At 34.5% G+C, this 9,767-nt stretch overlaps 1 long non-coding RNA gene across 2 annotated transcripts; it reads right to left on the reverse strand.

Moving 5' to 3' along the window:
• Positions 1–6,586: 6,586 nt before the first annotated feature.
• Positions 6,587–9,149, reverse strand: LOC136220512 (uncharacterized). Of its 2 annotated transcripts, XR_010684545.1 has the most exons (4): positions 7,686–9,149; positions 7,325–7,585; positions 7,143–7,247; positions 6,587–6,854 (listed from the first exon to the last, which is right to left on the reverse strand). It is a non-coding gene; the product is annotated as an uncharacterized lncRNA (long non-coding RNA). The 2 variants fall into 2 exon arrangements; XR_010684544.1 differs by having other exon boundaries at positions 7,325–9,146.
• Between the last annotated feature and the right edge of the window lie 618 nt (positions 9,150–9,767).

Here is a 9,767-nt window from a genome sequence, read left to right on the forward strand (position 1 = left end):
AATAAATATAAGAACCAAATTAACTCTTTTTTCTTTGAATTTTAACACCGTTAGTCAATTTTGCCTCTGTTTACTAACGGCGTGTAGTACAGACCTGAGTTTGTAAAAAAAAAAACCACAGGTCCTAGTTCGCAAAACCGGTATACCACATATATATTTTTTTTTGTACTTATCCCTAAATATATAGTCAAAAACTATTTCTGAAAATAGTTATGCAGCTCGTGGGAAGCACATTAAAACATCTGTTAAAATATTTTAAAATATTTTAAAATATCTATTTAAAAGGCTTAGATAATATTATTCTACGAATATATCTAATTAAAAGGTTTATTAACCACCTCAAAAAAGGCTTATTAATAAACAAATTATTTTTTAGTCTATAAACAAAAATTAAAATATTCTTCACTAAAAAATAATCATACACATATGAAAGGTTTTAATAAATAAAGGACTAAATAGTACATTTACTATATTATTGGTATAATATTATTAAATATATATTTAGAGAAGAGTTGAACAAATAAAAAAAATGTGTTTAATTAACTCCTTCATCTATAAAGTATATTTATTTATTTATTTAAGAGTTGATTATTATTTTAGCACGCCAAAATGTTCGGGCCAATATTCATACTCGTATTTGAGCTAATATTCGTACTAATATTCATGCTAATATATATGCTAACGTATGCACTAATGAATATACTAAAGTATGCACTAATGTGTATGCTAAAGTATGCACTAAAGAATGAGTTGATATATATGTTAATTACAAAAGTCAACTCTTCTTTTTGTCTTATTTAGCCGAAATAATTATATAGATTTGTAGGGACCAAAGCTGATATTTTTAGGATAAAGCATTGAATCTAAATTACATTTCAGTCCTTAGCAAAGATGATACAACACCACTCTTCATTTGCCTATAAATAAGAGAGGCATTCTCATTTGGAAGATTGAGGAAAGATACAAATTTGTGGTGAAGAAAGAAAAGCTCAATTGTAGTCAAAAAGCTCCATTGTTGTCGAAAGCTTCCATTTCTTCTTCTCCATTCTTATATCTTTAGAATTCTCTATCATGGGATTTCCTGAATCTGGCTCAGAATTCTCAATTTCGACACTCGGTAAAAATGGTTCGGCTATGTTAAGTTATGTTGTTTGCACTTCAACCATAGGCACATCACTACTCAATGAATTACTAACGATGCTTCCTTGCTGTTCTAACTCGCTTGGAACAAATTTTGCATAAGGATATATCTTATCTAGAAATTGGACATCTTTGGAAACATACATCCTTCTACTTTCAAGATCAAATATCATATACCCCCTTTGCCCATTAGGATATCTAGCAAAAATACATGGTTTGGCACGTACAACAAACTTATCATGAGGTTTGTTGTTCACGTGTCCAGAACAAAGACATCCAAAATTCCTCAGGTGCTCATATGTAGGTTTCTTCCCAAGTAGGATCTCATATGGGGCTATGTTTTGGAGGGCTGAAAGCAGCATTCGATTGATTAAATATGTAGTAGCTAGCACACATTCTCCCCGTAAAAGAATGGGAATACCTGCTTGGAACCTGAGAGCACGAGCTACCTCCAAAAGATGTCGGTGTTTACTTTCAACCACTCAATTCTCCTGCAGAATAATATGTAAGAAAATAGGCAAACGGGGTGCAACAGAAATATAAATTTTTTACCTATTTCTTTTAACCAATGATCTGTTAATCGTTATTTCATATTAAGGAGGGATAGAAGTAAGTACCTTTACCATGAACTATCTATTGTTGCTAGAGATATGCCCACACGGAAATCAATCATCTTTCCAAGAACACACAAAAATAAACAATAAGAAAACGATTAGTAATCAACCGTTGAATAATAACCAAAATAGATTGCCTCTAAAGGAATCAACACGAGATCAAAGAGAGAAGATGAGAATGATTATTAGTCGGATGGAGTCGAAAGAATTTCTTGCCCTTGAAATTATATTGGTCGAGTTCTATGTAGTAGGGGGGTATTTATAGTTTAATTTTGATTCCAAACCTATTAGGAATAGATTAAAACTCTTAATTAGAATCCCATTCTAATTAGGATTATCTTTTAGATAAGTAGGATAAGTTATCATGTTATCCATATTTATATCCCATATAAATATAAACATTATCTCTAATCATAATTAGATAACTTATGCCGGAAATGAGATTATGATCAAATCGGTAGTGCAAGCGCTTCCTACTTATGCTATGAGTCTCTTCCTTTTTCCTGTGAATATATGTGATGACCTTGAGAAGTTGATGAATTCTTTTTGGTGGGGATCAGATGGTTCGGGTAAAGGTAGCTTACATTGGAAATCGTGGGATAAGCCGTGTTGCCCTAAAAAATCTGGTGGAATGGGGTTCAGAAAATTGCATAAATTCAACTTAGCTTTATTGGCTAAACAAGGTTGGCGGCTCAACTCAAACCCTGAGTCTCTTGTGGCTCGAGTTTTTAAGGCTCTTTATTATCCAAATTGCTCTTTTCTTGATGCATCTTTATCTGATGGGCCTAGCTTCGTTTGGCGTAGTATTATGGGTGCTCAAAAATTGTTAAAATCAGGAATTCGTAGATTTGTTGGGGCGGGTGGGGATGTCCGGATTTGGGATGACCTGTGGCTCCCTGACGATCATTTTCCTTATATTGTAAGTGAAAAATTGGTTGGGTTAGGGGTGGAAGTGGCGGCTGATCCAATGGAGGAGGGTAGGCGGGCTTGGGATGTTGGGTTAGTTTCGGGCATTTTTGCTCCTCGAGATGCAGATCTTATTCTCCGTGTCCCTTTATCTAATAGGGTTGATCAAGATGTGTGGTATTGGAAGGATGATCGAAGGGGCATCTATACAGTTAAAAGTGGGTACAGAAAGCTTATGGCTGGATTTGGAACAAATTGGTTCATTAATTCTCCTCTATGGAATAAAGTTTGGAATCTTAAAGTGCCCCCTAAAATTAAGAACCTTCTTTGGCGGGTTCTTGCTAACTGTTTCCCTTCTAAAGTCGCGCTGAAAGCCCGAAGGGTTCCTATCTCAGATTTATGCGAGCTCTGTCATGGGGCGGTGGAAGATTCTTATCATATTTTTCTCAGATGTACTATGGCTCGAGCTATTTGGACTATTTCGCCTATTGGGGATGTGGGAACCCAATTTCAAAACATTTTTTATTATTGGGGTTGGATCTTCTCTAAACCGGTGGAGCTTGTTGAGTTTGTAGCGGTTTTATGGTGGATTATTTGGGGTTATAGAAATGACATTGTGTGGAATCGGAAGGATTCACAAGCTTCGATCCTGTATCATTCGGCCGGCTCATTTTTACAGGCCTGGAAGAAAGCGCAGGCGTCTGTTTCTCCTTCTGGCAGTCCGGCTGTGCCAAGCCTGACGGTGTGGCAGCGTCCTCCAATTGGCTTCCTAAAATTGAATGTGGATGGTGCGTCATTTGCAGACTAGAATGTGGCTGGGTTTGGTTGTATTGTTCGGGATGAGTTGGGCCGTTTTGTTGCGGCTAAAAATGGATCCTTGCAGAATTATCAAGATGCATCGTTCATTAAAGCGCTATCGGTCCGTGAAGCTCTTAGTTGGATCAAAGACCGCGGATGGAAGGATGTAATCATTGAATCAGATTCTTTGATCGTGGTTCAGTCTATGGCCCGCCCGTTAGAGGTTTCATCTCATTTTAACGCCTTAGCCAATGATTGTCATTTTTCGTTGAACAAGTCTTCTAATTGCTCTATTCGTTTTGTCTGTCGCTCTGCAAACTCTGTTGCTCATTTGTTAGCTAGAAGTAGTATTTTACCTTTACATCGGGGTGAGTGGTTTTCTGTACCCCCTGATTTTATTTGTAATATGCTTCTTCTAGATTCTTAATATATGTTTATTTGGTTGTCAAAAAAAAATTAGATAACTTATCTTTAGGATAATATTAATTAGAGATTTAATCTCATTATAATTCTAACTAAACTTTATCCTATAATTGATTTAACTACAATAATAATTTAAATGCAATTATCTAAATAAATCAATTATTCCTACTTAATTAATATACATACAAATTTCGGCCCATATACTACTCCATCCTATAATTACCATTTCGCCCTTCTAGTTCCAAGTCTCATGTGTGATCTAATAGGTTCTTATTACTACAGCCGTATACGGTTATTGAAGTAATTTCTCCAAATTATATTCAACCGATTGTATAACGAAATGAGTGCGGAGAATGTGAATAGCAGAATCGTAAACATTCCCCCAGAGTAATAAGAAGACATGTTGATTCCGTTGTTTACCTTTATGTATTAGTTCCAGTATAATTCGATCCTTCATTAGCTATGTCCTTTAAACGAATCTGTAACTATGAATTATGTCAAGTTACATATAATGAGACATTTGTTTTACTTGTTCAGGTAGAATTAACTCTGAATGGACAGGTTAAGTGAAATATCCATATCAACTCTTAACCCTATTACCTTGCAAGGATTTCAAGTTAATTCTCCACAAGAGGCCCATGAATATATCTCTCATTTATTAGGAGTGACGAATGCTCAATCTAATATTAACTATCTCTCAATTACTTTATGTGATACCCAACGTTAGACACACACACCCCAAGATCACTCCTATTATGGATCGTGATTGCACAGAGTCAAAACATCACACTCCATAATCCATAATCACTAATTAATATTTGAGTAAATTACACCAATGATACCTGAATTATACTTCAATTCACACTTTGGTACCTGAATTACATTTTGTCTCAAAAATATACCTCAAGTAAGGGTGACCGGACACTTTAATGTAATCTTCCGGTAAATGACTGGTCAAACCATTTATTAAAAAAAAATTGGACCAACATAGACTAATTAACCTAAAAATACTAAATTACCCTTTAAACACTATATTATTACATGCCTACTCTATCTCTTCCATTTACGTCACCCTTTCCTTTTCTGGTCTAAACATCTTTCTCTCTCTAAACCTGTAACAAGCTTATTTATGGAAAAATTAGGGATTTAAGTTAATTTTGCAGGTGGAGAAGAATGAAAGCAGACAAAAGAAGCTGGCCTCCTTTTCCTTTTCTGCAAATTGCGGTCTCCCTTTCCATTTCTGTTTCACTCTTTCTAAACCTATATCTTTCTCTCTCTAAACCTGTAGCATGCTCGAGCCCAGCTTCTTCCATGGCTGTTAGAGAACCTTCAAATCCTCATCTCCCTTTCGTTTTCTGTAGCTCCATAATTTGATATCAATTTGATATAATTTGATATTTTAGAGAAAACCATAGTTCAAGCAACGCAATTTCCAATTATTGTGCTCTATGAAACAACATATTTTGGATTTATTTTTTGGAACAACAAAGAAGTTGAAGTGACCACTTTTTAGATTGAAAAAAGAGAAATGAAAAGTTAGTAAAGAAGCTGAAGTGAACAACAAATACTACAATTTTGATATGTAAAATTAGTTGAAAAAAGAGAAATGAAAAATTAGTTTACAATTAAACAAAGCAGATTGATTCATTATCTCACGAGAGAGAAAGAAAAAGAGGAGTGAGAAACATATTTCAGGGAGATAAACAAAAAGAGAGAGAAATAAAAAAGAGACACACAAGAAGAGAGAGTCAAATGATAGTGAGATGGGTCCCACTTTTAAGTATTAGGTTTTGACTGGCTATTTCCGGTCGCGGATATTTAAATGTCCGGTCATCAATACTTAGAGTATATTTTTGAGACAAAATATAATCTAGGTACTAAAGTGTGAACTAAAGTATAATTCAGGTACCTTTCATGTAATTTACCCATTAATATTTATTTGAGTTTGAGGATTACTTATACCTACTAATACCATTTGAGACAAACATGTGACATATGACAAATCCATCCATCCTGTTATCTCAAGTCGGATCCTCAATCCTAATGAACTCCTTCACTGGATCCATGTAACTGTCCAGATATCTCCATATCTGAAGTTTGTGAGATCATCTCTCTAGTCACAACAGAAGACATTATTACATGCAAGTCTCAATAGCATTATGTTAACCCCTTAAACATATTGCTTGACTTGGAGTGATTTTAAGTTTATTAGTTTATCATAAACTTTAGTCTCACTTCATGCTTGTATGAACACTTTATAATCACTTTAAATAAACTTTGGGAATTCCTTTTATTTAACTTTAGTTAGTTCTTAATAAAAGACGAGTGACTTTATATATAGTTAAACATACTATATCTTATTAAAATAAATGATTAAAGGAATAATTCATTTACAAGTAATAATATTCTAAAATAATTTTCTATAGGACATAAAACCCCAACATAATAGGTTAACAAATCATAATGGGAAAACTCTAAACCATTGTTAGTTTGAAATATCTTAATATTTGCATGAAATTGTTTATGAGCCCAGCTAAAGAATTGCAATAGAAACCCCTTAGTTTCAGATTTATGTTTCATGAGAAAAACCCAAGTAGCTTTACTGAAATCGTCCATTATAGTTAAGAAAAAATGACATCCAGATATAGATTTTGTTTTGTACAGATCCCACATGTCACGGTGAACTAAATGAAAAAACATGATGAGTTTTATTCATACTAATAGGAAATGATACTCTTTTCTATTTTGCTTTGTAACAAGCATCACAAAAGGAATTTCTCTTACAATCTAAATCAACTTACAATTCTGGAATTAAAAAAATGCGATCAATATGAAGATGGCCCAAACATAAATGCCAAAGGTGCGCTGAAATCATACCCTTTGTTGTTAGTGCCTTCCCCGATTTTATTGGCTCCAAATAGCAGAGTCCATCACGCTTTTTACCCTTGCCAATCAGCTTCCTCGAGTGTAAGTCTTGTATCCAAAGGAATTAGGTCAAAATGTCAGCATACAATTGTTGTCATGAGTGGATTTGTTAACTGACAGTAAATTAAAGCAAAAATATGGACTCTAAGAACATGATCAAATGTTAATCTTTCCCCAAGATCAATCTGTCCCATGGCATGAACGAGGACCGTTTTCCCATCAGGTATTTGGACTAAAGGTGAATCATGTTATGATATACATGTTTTAAGGAAGTAACATCACGAGTTATAAGGTTCGTTGCTCTAGTGTCAACGATCCATTCATTTTCTATCTTACCCGAGAAATCTGATGTCGCCATGTTTGCTGATGGACTACCTCCAAGTGATTATTATTCACTTAGTAATGCCTTCAATTGTTGTTGTTGTTGGGCAAACATTAATCCTGGAATTAAGGAATTTTCTTCATCCATTGTTGTTGCAAAAGGAGCATTAGATATATTGTTTTGTTTATGATCTGACCTGGAATTAGTATGTCTCTCGTTCCCTTTTCCAGGTTTGCGCCAATCTGCCGGAGAGCCAATTACCTTGAACAAATACTTTTGACTATGATTTGTCTTCCCACAGTGTGGGCATGACTGAAATTGTGTTTCCCCCTACCATTGCCTTTCATCCGCGAGTCACTTCGTTTGGTGAGAAGGGCAACAACTTCAATAACTAGAGTCCGATTTGCAGCAATTGAACGCTGCTTTTCCTATTATGTTGCAGTGGCATATGTCCTTCCTATATTTAGTAAAGGGTCAATACTCATTATTTGAGATCATATTATTGTGTATGCTTCATTCATCCCCATAAGAAAATCAAAGACCTCATCTCGCATAACCTGCATTTTCTTTGCTACACCGCATGTACATCCACATTTGCATATTGAGGGAGGGATTCAGTCCCTGCAATTCTCCCCATAAACTCTTCAGTTTTCCATAGTATGATGCAACTGGAACCTTTTTGTCGCCCCTCAACCCATAAAATCTTGGAGCAATCCCTTGAGTGAAGCTTTCTTCCAAATCCTTCCACACATCTCTTGCTGTTACAGCATGAGTAGCCCTGAAGCTCATTTGAGAGCATTTGTAAGCCAAGCAGGGACTATAATGTACACTGCATCCATGCGCGAAAATTGAAAGAAGCAATATCTGATTTTTCAATCGATCCATCGAGGAAACCATCTTTGTTCTTAGATTGGAGAGCGTTGAGAAAACTTTGTGTCACACCCGACCCAAAACGGCATCGGGTATGAATGGAAAACAAGGTAACGATCTTTTAACAGTCTAAAAGCCCAACATATTTTCTAATATATAAAAATTTATTTGGACTACCTAAAGTTTTATTAATTATTTGCCTTGGACTTGATAATTCTATCAAGCTTCATACGTATCCCGAATATCTTTGAATCTTTAAATCGAGAATCAAAGCCACGTAGTTCTACCTATTTTAGGTAGTTCTCTTAATTAGGTAGTTCTCTTAACTTATGAACTCATTTTAACTTATTGACACGTGGATTGATTCGCTAACAACTTAATTGTATATTTCACTTTATTACTATATAATTATATATATATATAAATCACTTTATCAAATCGAACAACGTTTTATCAAAACGAATCAAATCAAACAACGTTTTATCAAAACGAATCAAATCGAATAAACCGCTTTAACAAATCAACTCGTAATCAAACAAACGTAAAACATTATAATTCAAATCATCAAACATTATCAAAACGTAATACTTGTGTGTCCATCCTCGAATTCCACCCGTGTAGCTTATCATAACATCAATCATATCAATAATCGAGATATCTCATCTATATCTCGCCTTGCCTAACGTTAGGACTACCAGCCGTGCACTCTGGCCATACCGCCCTTAGGTATGGTCTTACAACTTACAATCCCTACCCCGGGCAATCCTAGATGGACAAACCATTTTAATCTCTCATTCAAAATATCGCAACATAAGTATCATATTGGATTTCAATCCAAATCTCGTAAAAACAATAACCGTAACAGCTTTCTCAATCTCAAAACAATTCGCACAAAATCATCGAATTCATAAGCTTTTCAATCTAGAAACAATTCGCATAAAATCATCAAATTCATTTTCTCGATCCAATTTTCAAATAAATACCACAAGCATAAAATTATACTTCAATTTAATCATTTTATAATTAAAATCAAAAGCAAATACTTTAAATAATATATTTCCATAACTTGACAATTTCATCAATTTTCAAGAATTAAAACCACTCAAATATTATAGAAATAGACTTAAATAAAATTTATATCAAACACTTTTGATCCAACTATTTTCATACGTTTTTATCGAACTATTTTTGTTTATCACCGGAATAATTACGTGGAACACTAGACCGGTATAATTAAATTAGACCGAATATATTATTACACTCGTGACACTACTAGGAATATATCGTTACTAATTTTTATCTTCAAATTCTATAATTTTCTGAATCTATAAATATTCGAATTCCGACCGAATGTTCAGTTAGACTCATTATCTTATTATAAATCTATTTGAACTAATTTTATATTCAAATTCTTATACAAATTTTATATTCGACTCGATACCGACTTTATTTGGAAAATATCCATATTAGTCCTTCCATTTTTAAGGTATTTTAATTCTAACTATTAAAGTTGCTTAAAATATTTTATTGCTATAAGGGTGGCCCGGTCGCATTACGCGTCCCCGCTGAGCGAGGGTCCGGGGAGGGGTCCCGCCACAAGGGTGTATTGGGGGCAAGCCTTCCCTTGCCAATTTAATTGGCAAGAGGCCGCTCCTAAGACTCGAACCCGTGACCTCAGGTCACACGGCAACAACGTTTTACCGTTGCGCCAAGGTTCGCCCTCAAAATATTTTATTGCTATAATTTAAAATAATCTAAATATTCTTATC

Source organism: Euphorbia lathyris, chromosome 2 (assembly GCF_963576675.1).
Source record: "Euphorbia lathyris chromosome 2, ddEupLath1.1, whole genome shotgun sequence".
NCBI lineage: Eukaryota > Viridiplantae > Streptophyta > Magnoliopsida > Malpighiales > Euphorbiaceae > Euphorbia > Euphorbia lathyris.